The sequence below is a fragment of the Rhinichthys klamathensis genome, unplaced genomic scaffold (genome assembly GCF_029890125.1).
Source record: "Rhinichthys klamathensis goyatoka isolate OS25496 unplaced genomic scaffold, OSU_Roscu_1.1 h1tg000313l_1, whole genome shotgun sequence".
Lineage (NCBI taxonomy): Eukaryota > Metazoa > Chordata > Actinopteri > Cypriniformes > Leuciscidae > Rhinichthys > Rhinichthys klamathensis.
Window position 1 is genome coordinate 861635 of NW_026606831.1, and position 14897 is coordinate 876531.

Genomic DNA, 14897 nt, shown 5'->3' on the forward strand with positions numbered 1-14897 from the left:
ATGCTTTCCAGACAAGAAGCAGTGAGATGTTGTTCTTTTTCCTAGCATTATCGTCGGTTGATTATTATTAGCCGTCTAATAGGCTGCATTCCCACTAATGCGCAAGTATATTTTGACATAGCAGACGTTTGGACGGCCGTTCTTAATCGTCGAAGAATTGAATGCGATGCATGGGAGAATCTTTTTTTTTTCTTTCAGCCGATACGATTCATTTTGATGTGGGTTCCCACGCAACACGCACGCATCTCGGGCAAGAGCCCGGATAGCTCAGTCGGTAGAGCATCAGACTTTTAATCTGAGGGTCCAGGGTTCAAGTCCCTGTTCGGGCTTTTTTTTGAGGAGCGCTACGTTTTGCTGTTGAGTTCATGCACTGCACCTGCACTGGCCTCGGGCAGCGACGCTGCAAGGCACCAAGCGAAATGACAAGCCCCCTTCAGCCAGCTTGTAGTCGTGGCCGAGTGGTTAAGGCGATGGACTAGAAATCCATTGGGGTATCCCCGTGCAGGTTCGAATCCTGCCGACTACGTTTGACAGCATGCGCCTGCTTTAGGTTGAAACCTTGCTAAAACTTTAGGAAAAGAAAAAAAGTCACTGTGACAATATTACCCTTGAAAAGAGTTATGTTGGCAAGGAATAGTTTTGTCTGCAAGCTAAAGATGACAAGGGCCCTTTTGTACTCAGCCACACGTCGGGGAGACCGGTAGCTCGCCGTGATCGTATAGTGGTTAGTACTCTGCGTTGTGGCCGCAGCAACCCCGGTTCGAATCCGGGTCACGGCAAGTTGTTCTGGGTGCCTTTGAAATTGAGCTCCACGTCACTTCCTCACCCCGTCCGTCAGACCACTTTTTTTGTTGTTGCACGGTGCGTCCTTGACGTGCTCTGGATGTTTGAGTGAATTGCCACTGGGACCTTCTTTGAGAGCACGAGCTCTCAGGTTTGAACCCTCAGAGAAAAGACTGAAAACCAAACTCTCCCATTTAGTTTGGAAGAATCTTGCTTCAGAGAGAATATGGTGCTGGTATACTTTCTAATCGCTAGGTGTCAGTACACTCGCTGGCAGTTACCTAGAGTGCAGTGGACTTGCTATTTGCTCCAAACAACTGCGCCTTTGAAGCAAGTTTACAATAACGAAAAGAGCGCGGCAAGTCCACAGCATTAAAGCATGTAAAGATGCTTTCCAGACAAGAAGCAGTGAGATGTTGTTCTTTTTCCTAGCATTATCGTCGGTTGATTATTATTAGCCGTCTAATAGGCTGCATTCCCACTAATGCGCAAGTATATTTTGACATAGCAGACGTTTGGACGGCCGTTCTTAATCGTCGAAGAATTGAATGCGATGCATGGGAGAATCTTTTTTTTTTCTTTCAGCCGATACGATTCATTTTGATGTGGGTTCCCACGCAACACGCACGCATCTCAGGCAAGAGCCCGGATAGCTCAGTCGGTAGAGCATCAGACTTTTAATCTGAGGGTCCAGGGTTCAAGTCCCTGTCCGGGTGATCGAGCCTCTTTTTTTTGAGGAGCGCAACGCTTGCTGTTGAGTTCGTGCACTGCACCTGCACTGTCCTCGGGCAGCGACGCTGCAAGGCACCAAGCGAAAGGACAAGCCCCCTTCAGCCAGCTTGTAGTCGTGGCCGAGTGGTTAAGGCGATGGACTAGAAATCCATTGGGGTATCCCCGCGCAGGTTCCAAATCCTGCCGACTACGTTTGACAGCATGCGCCTGCTTTAGGTTGAAACCTTGCTAAAACTTTAGGAAAAGAAAAAAAGTCACTGTGACAATATTACCCTTGAAAAGAGTTATGTTGGCAAGGAATAGTTTTGTCTGCAAGCTAAAGATGACAAGGGCCCTTTTGTACTCAGCCACACGTCGGGGAGACCGGTAGCTCGCCGTGATCGTATAGTGGTTAGTACTCTGCGTTGTGGCCGCAACAACCCCGGTTCGAATCCGGGTCACGGCAAGTTGTTCTGGGTGCCTTTGAAATTGAGCTCCACGTTACCGCCTCTCCTCACCCCGTCCGTCAGACCACTTTTTTTTTTTGTTGCACGGTGCGTCCTTGACGTGCTCTGGATGTTTGAGTGAATTGCCACTGGGACCTTCTTTGAGAGCACGAGCTCTCAGGTTTGAACCCTCAGAGAAAAGACTGAAAACCAAACGCTCCCATTTAGTTTGGAAGAATCTTGCTTCAGAGAGAATATGGTGCTGGTATACTTTCTAATCGCTAGGTGTCAGTACACTCGCTGGCAGTTACCTAGAGTGCAGTGGACTTGCTATTTGCTCCAAACAACTGCGCCTTTGAAGCAAGTTTACAATAACGAAAAGAGCGCGGCAAGTCCACAGCATTAAAGCATGTAAAGATGCTTTCCAGACAAGAAGCAGTGAGATGTTGTTCTTTTTCCTAGCATTATCGTCGGTTGATTATTATTAGCCGTCTAATAGGCTGCATTCCCACTAATGCGCAAGTATATTTTGACATAGCAGACGTTTGGACGGCCGTTCTTAATCGTCGAAGAATTGAATGCGATGCATGGGAGAATCTTTTTTTTTTCTTTCAGCCGATACGATTCATTTTGATGTGGGTTCCCACGCAACACGCACGCATTTCAGGCAAGAGCCCGGATAGCTCAGTCGGTAGAGCATCAGACTTTTAATCTGAGGGTCCAGGGTTCAAGTCCCTGTCCGGGCGATCGAGCCTCTTTTTTTTGAGGAGGGCTACGTTTTGCTGTTGAGTTCGTGCACTGCACCTGCACTGGCCTCGGGCAGCGACGCTGCAAGGCACCAAGCGAAATGACAAGCCCCCTTCAGCCAGCTTGTAGTCGTGGCCGAGTGGTTAAGGCGATGGACTAGAAATCCATTGGGGTATCCCCGCGCAGGTTCGAATCCTGCCGACTACGTTTGACAGCATGCGCCTGCTTTAGGTTGAAACCTTGCTAAAACTTTAGGAAAAGAAAAAAAGTCACTGTGACAATATTACCCTTGAAAAGAGTTATGTTGGCAAGGAATAGTTTTGTCTGCAAGCTAAAGATGACAAGGGCCCTTTTGTACTCAGCCACACTTCGGGGAGACCGGTAGCTCGCCGTGATCGTATAGTGGTTAGTACTCTGCGTTGTGGCCGCAGCAACCCCGGTTCGAATCTGGGTCACGGCAAGTTTTTCTGGGTGCCTTTGAAATTGAGCTCCACGTTACCACCTCTCCTCACCCCGTCCGTCAGACCACTTTTTTTTGTTGTTGCACGGTGCGTCCTTGACGTGCTCTGGATGTTTGAGTGAATTGCCACTGGGACCTTCTTTGAGAGCACGAGCTCTCAGGTTTGAACCCTCAGAGAAAAGACTGAAAACCAAACGCTCCCATTTAGTTTGGAAGAATCTTGCTTCAGAGAGAATATGGTGCTGGTATACTTTCTAATCGCTAGGTGTCAGTACACTCGCTGGCAGTTACCTAGAGTGCAGTGGACTTGCTATTTGCTCCAAACAACTGCGCCTTTGAAGCAAGTTTACAATAACGAAAAGAGCGCGGCAAGTCCACAGCATTAAAGCATGTAAAGATGCTTTCCAGACAAGAAGCAGTGAGATGTTGTTCTTTTTCCTAGCATTATCGTCGGTTGATTATTATTAGCCGTCTAATAGGCTGCATTCCCACTAATGCGCAAGTATATTTTGACATAGCAGACGTTTGGACGGCCGTTCTTAATCGTCGAAGAATTGAATGCGATGCATGGGAGAATCTTTTTTTTTTCTTTCAGCCGATACGATTCATTTTGATGTGGGTTGCCACGCAACACGCACGCATCTCGGGCAAGAGCCCGGATAGCTCAGTCGGTAGAGCATCAGACTTTTAATCTGAGGGTCCAGGGTTCAAGTCCCTGTTGGGGCGATCGAGCCTCTTTTTTTTGAGGAGGGCTACGTTTTGCTGTTGAGTTCGTGCACTGCACCTGCACTGGCCTCGGGCAGCGACGCTGCAAGGCACCAAGCGAAATGACAAGCCCCCTTCAGCCAGCTTGTAGTCGTGGCCGAGTGGTTAAGGCGATGGACTAGAAATCCATTGGGGTATCCCCGCGCAGGTTCGAATCCTGCCGACTACGTTTGACAGCATGCGCCTGCTTTAGGTTGAAACCTTGCTAAAACTTTAGGAAAAGAAAAAAAGTCACTGTGACAATATTACCCTTGAAAAGAGTTATGTTGGCAAGGAATAGTTTTGTCTGCAAGCTAAAGATGACAAGGGCCCTTTTGTACTCAGCCACACGTCGGGGAGACCGGTAGCTCGCCGTGATCGTATAGTGGTTAGTACTCTGCGTTGTGGCCGCAACAACCCCGGTTCGAATCCGGGTCACGGCAAGTTGTTCTGGGTGCCTTTGAAATTGAGCTCCACGTTACCACCTCTCCTCACCCCGTCCGTCAGACCACTTTTTTTTTTTGTTGCACGGTGCGTCCTTGACGTGCTCTGGATGTTTGAGTGAATTGCCACTGGGACCTTCTTTGAGAGCACGAGCTCTCAGGTTTGAACCCTCAGAGAAAAGACTGAAAACCAAACTCTCCCATTTAGTTTGGAAGAATCTTGCTTCAGAGAGAATATGGTGCTGGTATACTTTCTAATCGCTAGGTGTCAGTACACTCGCTGGCAGTTACCTAGAGTGCAGTGGACTTGCTATTTGCTCCAAACAACTGCGCCTTTGAAGCAAGTTTACAATAACGAAAAGAGCGCGGCAAGTCCACAGCATTAAAGCATGTAAAGATGCTTTCCAGACAAGAAGCAGTGAGATGTTGTTCTTTTTCCTAGCATTATCGTCGGTTGATTATTATTAGCCGTCTAATAGGCTGCATTCCCACTAATGCGCAAGTATATTTTGACATAGCAGACGTTTGGACGGCCGTTCTTAATCGTCGAAGAATTGAATGCGATGCATGGGAGAATCTTTTTTTTTTCTTTCAGCCGATACGATTCATTTTGATGTGGGTTCCCACGCAACACGCACGCATCTCAGGCAAGAGCCCGGATAGCTCAGTCGGTAGAGCATCAGACTTTTAATCTGAGGGTCCAGGGTTCAAGTCCCTGTCCGGGTGATCGAGCCTCTTTTTTTTGAGGAGCGCAACGCTTGCTGTTGAGTTCGTGCACTGCACCTGCACTGTCCTCGGGCAGCGACGCTGCAAGGCACCAAGCGAAAGGACAAGCCCCCTTCAGCCAGCTTGTAGTCGTGGCCGAGTGGTTAAGGCGATGGACTAGAAATCCATTGGGGTATCCCCGCGCAAGTTTCGAATGTCGACTACGTTTGACAGCATGCGCCTGCTTTAGGTTGAAACCTTGCTAAAACTTTAGGAAAAGAAAAAAAGTCACTGTGACAATATTACCCTTGAAAAGAGTTATGTTGGCAAGGAATAGTTTTGTCTGCAAGCTAAAGATGACAAGGGCCCTTTTGCACTCAGCCACACGTCGGGGAGACCGGTAGCTCGCCGTGATCGTATAGTGGTTAGTACTCTGCGTTGTGGCCGCAGCAACCCAGGTTCGAATCCGGGTCACGGCAAGTTGTTCTGGGTGCCTTTGAAATTGAGCTCCACGTTACCACCTCTCCTCACCCCGTCCGTCAGACCACTTTTTTTTTTTGTTGCACGGTGCGTCCTTGACGTGCTCTGGATGTTTGAGTGAATTGCCACTGGGACCTTCTTTGAGAGCACGAGCTCTCAGGTTTTAACCCTCAGAGAAAAGACTGAAAACCAAACGCTCCCATTTAGTTTGGAAGAATCTTGCTTCAGAGAGAATATGGTGCTGGTATACTTTCTAATCGCTAGGTGTCAGTACACTCGCTGGCAGTTACCTAGAGTGCAGTGGACTTGCTATTTGCTCCAAACAACTGCGCCTTTGAAGCAAGTTTACAATAACGAAAAGAGCGCGGCAAGTCCACAGCATTAAAGCATGTAAAGATGCTTTCCAGACAAGAAGCAGTGAGATGTTGTTCTTTTTCCTAGCATTATCGTCGGTTGATTATTATTAGCCGTCTAATAGGCTGCATTCCCACTAATGCGCAAGTATATTTTGACATAGCAGACGTTTGGACGGCCGTTCTTAATCGTCGAAGAATTGAATGCGATGCATGGGAGAATCTTTTTTTTTTCTTTCAGCCGATACGATTCATTTTGATGTGGGTTCCCACGCAACACGCACGCATCTCGGGCAAGAGCCCGGATAGCTCAGTCGGTAGAGCATCAGACTTTTAATCTGAGGGTCCAGGGTTCAAGTCCCTGTTCGGGCTTTTTTTTGAGGAGCGCTACGTTTTGCTGTTGAGTTCATGCACTGCACCTGCACTGGCCTCGGGCAGCGACGCTGCAAGGCACCAAGCGAAATGACAAGCCCCCTTCAGCCAGCTTGTAGTCGTGGCCGAGTGGTTAAGGCGATGGACTAGAAATCCATTGGGGTATCCCCGCGCAGGTTCGAATCCTGCCGACTACGTTTGACAGCATGCGCCTGCTTTAGGTTGAAACCTTGCTAAAACTTTAGGAAAAGAAAAAAAGTCACTGTGACAATATTACCCTTGAAAAGAGTTATGTTGGCAAGGAATAGTTTTGTCTGCAAGCTAAAGATGACAAGGGCCCTTTTGTACTCAGCCACACGTCGGGGAGACCGGTAGCTCGCCGTGATCGTATAGTGGTTAGTACTCTGCGTTGTGGCCGCAGCAACCCCGGTTCGAATCCGGGTCACGGCAAGTTTTTCTGGGTGCCTTTGAAATTGAGCTCCACGTTACCACCTCTCCTCACCCCGTCCGTCAGACCACTTTTTTTTGTTGTTGCACGGTGCGTCCTTGACGTGCTCTGGATGTTTGAGTGAATTGCCACTGGGACCTTCTTTGAGAGCACGAGCTCTCAGGTTTGAACCCTCAGAGAAAAGACTGAAAACCAAACGCTCCCATTTAGTTTGGAAGAATCTTGCTTCAGAGAGAATATGGTGCTGGTATACTTTCTAATCGCTAGGTGTCAGTACACTCGCTGGCAGTTACCTAGAGTGCAGTGGACTTGCTATTTGCTCCAAACAACTGCGCCTTTGAAGCAAGTTTACAATAACGAAAAGAGTGCGGCAAGTCCACAGCATTAAAGCATGTAAAGATGCTTTCCAGACAAGAAGCAGTGAGATGTTGTTCTTTTTCCTAGCATTATCGTCGGTTGATTATTATTAGCCGTCTAATAGGCTGCATTCCCACTAATGCGCAAGTATATTTTGACATAGCAGACGTTTGGACGGCCGTTCTTAATCGTCGAAGAATTGAATGCGATGCATGGGAGAATCTTTTTTTTTTCTTTCAGCCGATACGATTCATTTTGATGTGGGTTCCCACGCAACACGCACGCATCTCGGGCAAGAGCCCGGATAGCTCAGTCGGTAGAGCATCAGACTTTTAATCTGAGGGTCCAGGGTTCAAGTCCCTGTTCGGGCTTTTTTTTGAGGAGCGCTACGTTTTGCTGTTGAGTTCATGCACTGCACCTGCACTGGCCTCGGGCAGCGACGCTGCAAGGCACCAAGCGAAATGACAAGCCCCCTTCAGCCAGCTTGTAGTCGTGGCCGAGTGGTTAAGGCGATGGACTAGAAATCCATTGGGGTATCCCCGTGCAGGTTCGAATCCTGCCGACTACGTTTGACAGCATGCGCCTGCTTTAGGTTGAAACCTTGCTAAAACTTTAGGAAAAGAAAAAAAAGTCACTGTGACAATATTACCCTTGAAAAGAGTTATGTTGGCAAGGAATAGTTTTGTCTGCAAGCTAAAGATGACAAGGGCCCTTTTGTACTCAGCCACACGTCGGGGAGACCGGTAGCTCGCCGTGATCGTATAGTGGTTAGTACTCTGCGTTGTGGCCGCAGCAACCCCGGTTCGAATCCGGGTCACGGCAAGTTGTTCTGGGTGCCTTTGAAATTGAGCTCCACGTCACTTCCTCACCCCGTCCGTCAGACCACTTTTTTTGTTGTTGCACGGTGCGTCCTTGACGTGCTCTGGATGTTTGAGTGAATTGCCACTGGGACCTTCTTTGAGAGCACGAGCTCTCAGGTTTGAACCCTCAGAGAAAAGACTGAAAACCAAACTCTCCCATTTAGTTTGGAAGAATCTTGCTTCAGAGAGAATATGGTGCTGGTATACTTTCTAATCGCTAGGTGTCAGTACACTCGCTGGCAGTTACCTAGAGTGCAGTGGACTTGCTATTTGCTCCAAACAACTGCGCCTTTGAAGCAAGTTTACAATAACGAAAAGAGCGCGGCAAGTCCACAGCATTAAAGCATGTAAAGATGCTTTCCAGACAAGAAGCAGTGAGATGTTGTTCTTTTTCCTAGCATTATCGTCGGTTGATTATTATTAGCCGTCTAATAGGCTGCATTCCCACTAATGCGCAAGTATATTTTGACATAGCAGACGTTTGGACGGCCGTTCTTAATCGTCGAAGAATTGAATGCGATGCATGGGAGAATCTTTTTTTTTCTTTCAGCCGATACGATTCATTTTGATGTGGGTTCCCACGCAACACGCACGCATCTCAGGCAAGAGCCCGGATAGCTCAGTCGGTAGAGCATCAGACTTTTAATCTGAGGGTCCAGGGTTCAAGTCCCTGTCCGGGTGATCGAGCCTCTTTTTTTTGAGGAGCGCAACGCTTGCTGTTGAGTTCGTGCACTGCACCTGCACTGTCCTCGGGCAGCGACGCTGCAAGGCACCAAGCGAAAGGACAAGCCCCCTTCAGCCAGCTTGTAGTCGTGGCCGAGTGGTTAAGGCGATGGACTAGAAATCCATTGGGGTATCCCCGCGCAGGTTCCAAATCCTGCTGACTACGTTTGACAGCATGCGCCTGCTTTAGGTTGAAACCTTGCTAAAACTTTAGGAAAAGAAAAAAAGTCACTGTGACAATATTACCCTTGAAAAGAGTTATGTTGGCAAGGAATAGTTTTGTCTGCAAGCTAAAGATGACAAGGGCCCTTTTGTACTCAGCCACACGTCGGGGAGACCGGTAGCTCGCCGTGATCGTATAGTGGTTAGTACTCTGCGTTGTGGCCGCAACAACCCCGGTTCGAATCCGGGTCACGGCAAGTTGTTCTGGGTGCCTTTGAAATTGAGCTCCACGTTACCGCCTCTCCTCACCCCGTCCGTCAGACCACTTTTTTTTTTTGTTGCACGGTGCGTCCTTGACGTGCTCTGGATGTTTGAGTGAATTGCCACTGGGACCTTCTTTGAGAGCACGAGCTCTCAGGTTTGAACCCTCAGAGAAAAGACTGAAAACCAAACGCTCCCATTTAGTTTGGAAGAATCTTGCTTCAGAGAGAATATGGTGCTGGTATACTTTCTAATCGCTAGGTGTCAGTACACTCGCTGGCAGTTACCTAGAGTGCAGTGGACTTGCTATTTGCTCCAAACAACTGCGCCTTTGAAGCAAGTTTACAATAACGAAAAGAGCGCGGCAAGTCCACAGCATTAAAGCATGTAAAGATGCTTTCCAGACAAGAAGCAGTGAGATGTTGTTCTTTTTCCTAGCATTATCGTCGGTTGATTATTATTAGCCGTCTAATAGGCTGCATTCCCACTAATGCGCAAGTATATTTTGACATAGCAGACGTTTGGACGGCCGTTCTTAATCGTCGAAGAATTGAATGCGATGCATGGGAGAATCTTTTTTTTTTTTCTTTCAGCCGATACGATTCATTTTGATGTGGGTTCCCACGCAACACGCACGCATTTCAGGCAAGAGCCCGGATAGCTCAGTCGGTAGAGCATCAGACTTTTAATCTGAGGGTCCAGGGTTCAAGTCCCTGTCCGGGCGATCGAGCCTCTTTTTTTTGAGGAGGGCTACGTTTTGCTGTTGAGTTCGTGCACTGCACCTGCACTGGCCTCGGGCAGCGACGCTGCAAGGCACCAAGCGAAATGACAAGCCCCCTTCAGCCAGCTTGTAGTCGTGGCCGAGTGGTTAAGTCGATGGACTAGAAATCCATTGGGGTATCCCCGCGCAGGTTCGAATCCTGCCGACTACGTTTGACAGCATGCGCCTGCTTTAGGTTGAAACCTTGCTAAAACTTTAGGAAAAGAAAAAAAGTCACTGTGACAATATTACCCTTGAAAAGAGTTATGTTGGCAAGGAATAGTTTTGTCTGCAAGCTAAAGATGACAAGGGCCCTTTTGTACTCAGCCACACTTCGGGGAGACCGGTAGCTCGCCGTGATCGTATAGTGGTTAGTACTCTGCGTTGTGGCCGCAGCAACCCCGGTTCGAATCTGGGTCACGGCAAGTTTTTCTGGGTGCCTTTGAAATTGAGCTCCACGTTACCACCTCTCCTCACCCCGTCCGTCAGACCACTTTTTTTTGTTGTTGCACGGTGCGTCCTTGACGTGCTCTGGATGTTTGAGTGAATTGCCACTGGGACCTTCTTTGAGAGCACGAGCTCTCAGGTTTGAACCCTCAGAGAAAAGACTGAAAACCAAACGCTCCCATTTAGTTTGGAAGAATCTTGCTTCAGAGAGAATATGGTGCTGGTATACTTTCTAATCGCTAGGTGTCAGTACACTCGCTGGCAGTTACCTAGAGTGCAGTGGACTTGCTATTTGCTCCAAACAACTGCGCCTTTGAAGCAAGTTTACAATAACGAAAAGAGCGCGGCAAGTCCACAGCATTAAAGCATGTAAAGATGCTTTCCAGACAAGAAGCAGTGAGATGTTGTTCTTTTTCCTAGCATTATCGTCGGTTGATTATTATTAGCCGTCTAATAGGCTGCATTCCCACTAATGCGCAAGTATATTTTGACATAGCAGACGTTTGGACGGCCGTTCTTAATCGTCGAAGAATTGAATGCGATGCATGGGAGAATCTTTTTTTTTTCTTTCAGCCGATACGATTCATTTTGATGTGGGTTGCCACGCAACACGCACGCATCTCGGGCAAGAGCCCGGATAGCTCAGTCGGTAGAGCATCAGACTTTTAATCTGAGGGTCCAGGGTTCAAGTCCCTGTTGGGGCGATCGAGCCTCTTTTTTTTGAGGAGGGCTACGTTTTGCTGTTGAGTTCGTGCACTGCACCTGCACTGGCCTCGGGCAGCGACGCTGCAAGGCACCAAGCGAAATGACAAGCCCCCTTCAGCCAGCTTGTAGTCGTGGCCGAGTGGTTAAGGCGATGGACTAGAAATCCATTGGGGTATCCCCGCGCAGGTTCGAATCCTGCCGACTACGTTTGACAGCATGCGCCTGCTTTAGGTTGAAATCTTGCTAAAACTTTAGGAAAAGAAAAAAAGTCACTGTGACAATATTACCCTTGAAAAGAGTTATGTTGGCAAGGAATAGTTTTGTCTGCAAGCTAAAGATGACAAGGGCCCTTTTGTACTCAGCCACACGTCGGGGAGACCGGTAGCTCGCCGTGATCGTATAGTGGTTAGTACTCTGCGTTGTGGCCGCAACAACCCCGGTTCGAATCCGGGTCACGGCAAGTTGTTCTGGGTGCCTTTGAAATTGAGCTCCACGTTACCACCTCTCCTCAACCCCGTCCGTCAGACCACTTTTTTTTTTTGTTGCACGGTGCGTCCTTGACGTGCTCTGGATGTTTGAGTGAATTGCCACTGGGACCTTCTTTGAGAGCACGAGCTCTCAGGTTTGAACCCTCAGAGAAAAGACTGAAAACCAAACGCTCCCATTTAGTTTGGAAGAATCTTGCTTCAGAGAGAATATGGTGCTGGTATACTTTCTAATCGCTAGGTGTCAGTACACTCGCTGGCAGTTACCTAGAGTGCAGTGGACTTGCTATTTGCTCCAAACAACTGCGCCTTTGAAGCAAGTTTACAATAACGAAAAGAGCGCGGCAAGTCCACAGCATTAAAGCATGTAAAGATGCTTTCCAGACAAGAAGCAGTGAGATGTTGTTCTTTTTCCTAGCATTATCGTCGGTTGATTATTATTAGCCGTCTAATAGGCTGCATTCCCACTAATGCGCAAGTATATTTTGACATAGCAGACGTTTGGACGGCCGTTCTTAATCGTCGAAGAATTGAATGCGATGCATGGGAGAATCTTTTTTTTTTCTTTCAGCCGATACGATTCATTTTGATGTGGGTTCCCACGCAACACGCACACATCTCGGGCAAGAGCCCGGATAGCTCAGTCGGTAGAGCATCAGACTTTTAATCTGAGGGTCTAGGGTTCAAGTCCCTGTTCGGGCGATCGAGCCTCTTTTTTTTGAGGAGGGCTACGTTTTGCTGTTGAGTTCGTGCACAGCACGTGCACTGGCCTCGGGCAGCGACGCTGCAAGGCACCAAGCGAAATGACAAGCCCCCTTCAGCCAGCTTGTAGTCGTGGCCGAGTGGTTAAGGCGATGGACTAGAAATCCATTGGGGTATCCCCGCGCAGGTTCGAATCCTGCCGACTACGTTTGACAGCATGCGCCTGCTTTAGGTTGAAACCTTGCTAAAACTTTAGGAAAAGAAAAAAAGTCACTGTGACAATATTACCCTTGAAAAGAGTTATGTTGGCAAGGAATAGTTTTGTCTGCAAGCTAAAGATGACAAGGGCCCTTTTGTACTCAGCCACACGTCGGGGAGACGTGTGGCTCTCCTCACCCTGTCCGTCAGACCACTTTTTTTGTTGTTGCACGGTGCGTCCTTGACGTGCTCTGGATGTTTGAGTGAATTGCCACTGGGACCTTCTTTGAGAGCACGAGCTCTCAGGTTTGAACCCTCAGAGAAAAGACTGAAAACCAAACGCTCCCATTTAGTTTGGAAGAATCTTGCTTCAGAGAGAATATGGTGCTGGTATACTTTCTAATCGCTAGGTGTCAGTACACTCGCTGGCAGTTACCTAGAGTGCAGTGGACTTGCTATTTGCTCCAAACAACTGCGCCTTTGAAGCAAGTTTACAATAACGAAAAGAGCGCGGCAAGTCCACAGCATTAAAGCATGTAAAGATGCTTTCCAGACAAGAAGCAGTGAGATGTTGTTCTTTTTCCTAGCATTATCGTCGGTTGATTATTATTAGCCGTCTAATAGGCTGCATTCCCACTAATGCGCAAGTATATTTTGACATAGCAGACGTTTGGACGGCCGTTCTTAATCGTCGAAGAATTGAATGCGATGCATGGGAGAATCTTTTTTTTTTCTTTCAGCCGATACGATTCATTTTGATGTGGGTTCCCACGCAACACGCATGCATCTCGGGCAAGAGCCTGGATAGCTCAGTCGGTAGAGCATCAGACTTTTAATCTGAGGGTCCAGGGTTCAAGTCCTTGTTCGGGCGATCGAGCCTCTTTTTTTTGAGGAGCGCAACGTTTTGCTGTTGAGTTCGTGCACTGCACCTGCACTGGCCTCGGGCAGCGACGCTGCAAGGCACAAAGCGAAATGACAAGCCCCCTTCAGCCAGCTTGTAGTCGTGGCCGAGTGGTTAAGGCGATGGACTAGAAATCCATTGGGGTATCCCCGCGCAGGTTCGAATCCTGCCGGCTATGTTTGACAGCATGCGCCTGCTTTAGGTTGAAACCTTGCTAAAACTTTAGGAAAAGAAAAAAAGTCACTGTGACAATATTACCCTTGAAAAGAGTTATGTTGGCAAGGAATAGTTTTGTCTGCAAGCTAAAGATGACAAGGGCCCTTTTGTACTCAGCCACACGTCGGGGAGACCGGTAGCTCGCCGTGATCGTATAGTCTCTGCGTTGTGGTCGCAGCAACCCCGGTTCGAATCCGGGTCACGGCAAGTTTTTCTGGGTGCCTTTGAAATTGAGCTCCACGTTACCACCTTTCCTCACCCCTTCTGTCAGACCACTTTTTTTTGTTGTTGCACGGTGCGTCCTTGACGTGCTCTGGATGTTTGAGTGAATTGCCACTGGGGCCTTCTTTGAGAGCACGAGCTCTCAGGTTTGAACCCTCAGAGAAAAGACTGAAAACCAAACGCTCCCATTTAGTTTGGAAGAATCTTGCTTCAGAGAGAATATGGTGCTGGTATACTTTCTAATCGCTAGGTGTCAGTACACTCGCTGGCTGTTACCTAGAGTGCAGTGGACTTGCTATTTGCTACAAACAGCTGCGCCTTTGAAGCAAGTTTACAATAACGAAAAGAGCGCGGCAAGTCCACAGCATTAAAGCATGTAAAGATGCTTTCCAGACAAGAAGCAGTGAGATGTTGTTCTTTTTCCTAGCATTATCGTCGGTTGATTATTATTAGCCGTCTAATAGGCTGCATTCCCACTAATGCGCAAGTATATTTTGACATAGCAGACGTTTGGACGGCCGTTCTTAATCGTCGAAGAATTGAATGCGATGCATGGGAGAATCTTTTTTTTTTCTTTCAGCCGATACGATTCATTTTGATGTGGGTTCCCACGCAACACGCATGCATCTCGGGCAAGAGCCCGGATAGCTCAGTCGGTAGAGCATCAGACTTTTAATCTGAGGGTCCAGGGTTCAAGTCCCTGTTCGGGCGATCAAGCCTCTTTTTTTTGAGGAGGGCTACGTTTTGCTGTTGAGTTCGTGCACTGCACCTGCACTGGCCTCGGGCAGCGACGCTGCAAGGCACCAAGTGAAATGACAAGCCCCCTTCAGCCAGCTTGTAGTCGTGGCCGAGTGGTTAAGGCGATGGACTAGAAATCCATTGGGGTATCCCCGCGCAGGTTCGAATCCTGCCGACTACGTTTGACAGCATGCGCCTGCTTTAGGTTGAAACCTTGCTAAAACTTTAGGAAAAGAAAAAAAGTCACTGTGACAATATTACCCTTGAAAAGAGTTATGTTGGCAAGGAATAGTTTTGTCTGCAAGCTAAAGATGACAAGGGCCCTTTTGTACTCAGCCACACGTCGGGGAGACCGGTAGCTCGCCGTGATCGTATAGTGGTTAGTATTCTCCGTTGTGGCTGCAGCAACCCCGGTTCGAATCCGGGTCACGGCAAGTTTTTCTGGGTGCCTTTGAAATTGAGCTCCAC

General features: G+C 48.2%; 20 non-coding genes across 20 annotated transcripts; all 20 read left to right on the top strand.

The window, feature by feature from the left end:
* Positions 1-256: 256 nt before the first annotated feature.
* On the top strand, positions 257-329 carry trnak-uuu (transfer RNA lysine (anticodon UUU)). The gene has a single exon. It is a non-coding gene; the product is annotated as a tRNA-Lys (tRNA).
* A 115-nt stretch (positions 330-444) lies between these two features.
* On the top strand, positions 445-526 carry trnas-aga (transfer RNA serine (anticodon AGA)). Its single transcript has one exon. It is a non-coding gene; the product is annotated as a tRNA-Ser (tRNA).
* Positions 527-707: 181 nt separating this feature from the next.
* Positions 708-779, top strand: trnah-gug (transfer RNA histidin (anticodon GUG)). The gene has a single exon. It is a non-coding gene; the product is annotated as a tRNA-His (tRNA).
* Positions 780-2613: 1834 nt separating this feature from the next.
* Positions 2614-2686, top strand: trnak-uuu (transfer RNA lysine (anticodon UUU)). The gene has a single exon. It is a non-coding gene; the product is annotated as a tRNA-Lys (tRNA).
* A 126-nt stretch (positions 2687-2812) lies between these two features.
* trnas-aga (transfer RNA serine (anticodon AGA)) lies at positions 2813-2894 on the top strand. The gene has a single exon. It is a non-coding gene; the product is annotated as a tRNA-Ser (tRNA).
* A 1105-nt stretch (positions 2895-3999) lies between these two features.
* On the top strand, positions 4000-4081 carry trnas-aga (transfer RNA serine (anticodon AGA)). The gene has a single exon. It is a non-coding gene; the product is annotated as a tRNA-Ser (tRNA).
* Positions 4082-4262: 181 nt separating this feature from the next.
* Positions 4263-4334, top strand: trnah-gug (transfer RNA histidin (anticodon GUG)). Its single transcript has one exon. It is a non-coding gene; the product is annotated as a tRNA-His (tRNA).
* Positions 4335-6171: 1837 nt separating this feature from the next.
* Positions 6172-6244, top strand: trnak-uuu (transfer RNA lysine (anticodon UUU)). The gene has a single exon. It is a non-coding gene; the product is annotated as a tRNA-Lys (tRNA).
* A 115-nt stretch (positions 6245-6359) lies between these two features.
* trnas-aga (transfer RNA serine (anticodon AGA)) lies at positions 6360-6441 on the top strand. The gene has a single exon. It is a non-coding gene; the product is annotated as a tRNA-Ser (tRNA).
* Positions 6442-6622: 181 nt separating this feature from the next.
* trnah-gug (transfer RNA histidin (anticodon GUG)) lies at positions 6623-6694 on the top strand. The gene has a single exon. It is a non-coding gene; the product is annotated as a tRNA-His (tRNA).
* A 653-nt stretch (positions 6695-7347) lies between these two features.
* Positions 7348-7420, top strand: trnak-uuu (transfer RNA lysine (anticodon UUU)). The gene has a single exon. It is a non-coding gene; the product is annotated as a tRNA-Lys (tRNA).
* A 115-nt stretch (positions 7421-7535) lies between these two features.
* Positions 7536-7617, top strand: trnas-aga (transfer RNA serine (anticodon AGA)). Its single transcript has one exon. It is a non-coding gene; the product is annotated as a tRNA-Ser (tRNA).
* Positions 7618-7799: 182 nt separating this feature from the next.
* On the top strand, positions 7800-7871 carry trnah-gug (transfer RNA histidin (anticodon GUG)). Its single transcript has one exon. It is a non-coding gene; the product is annotated as a tRNA-His (tRNA).
* A 1108-nt stretch (positions 7872-8979) lies between these two features.
* trnah-gug (transfer RNA histidin (anticodon GUG)) lies at positions 8980-9051 on the top strand. The gene has a single exon. It is a non-coding gene; the product is annotated as a tRNA-His (tRNA).
* A 655-nt stretch (positions 9052-9706) lies between these two features.
* trnak-uuu (transfer RNA lysine (anticodon UUU)) lies at positions 9707-9779 on the top strand. Its single transcript has one exon. It is a non-coding gene; the product is annotated as a tRNA-Lys (tRNA).
* A 1313-nt stretch (positions 9780-11092) lies between these two features.
* On the top strand, positions 11093-11174 carry trnas-aga (transfer RNA serine (anticodon AGA)). The gene has a single exon. It is a non-coding gene; the product is annotated as a tRNA-Ser (tRNA).
* A 181-nt stretch (positions 11175-11355) lies between these two features.
* On the top strand, positions 11356-11427 carry trnah-gug (transfer RNA histidin (anticodon GUG)). The gene has a single exon. It is a non-coding gene; the product is annotated as a tRNA-His (tRNA).
* An 853-nt stretch (positions 11428-12280) lies between these two features.
* On the top strand, positions 12281-12362 carry trnas-aga (transfer RNA serine (anticodon AGA)). Its single transcript has one exon. It is a non-coding gene; the product is annotated as a tRNA-Ser (tRNA).
* A 1967-nt stretch (positions 12363-14329) lies between these two features.
* On the top strand, positions 14330-14402 carry trnak-uuu (transfer RNA lysine (anticodon UUU)). The gene has a single exon. It is a non-coding gene; the product is annotated as a tRNA-Lys (tRNA).
* Positions 14403-14528: 126 nt separating this feature from the next.
* Positions 14529-14610, top strand: trnas-aga (transfer RNA serine (anticodon AGA)). Its single transcript has one exon. It is a non-coding gene; the product is annotated as a tRNA-Ser (tRNA).
* Positions 14611-14897: the final 287 nt, after the last annotated feature.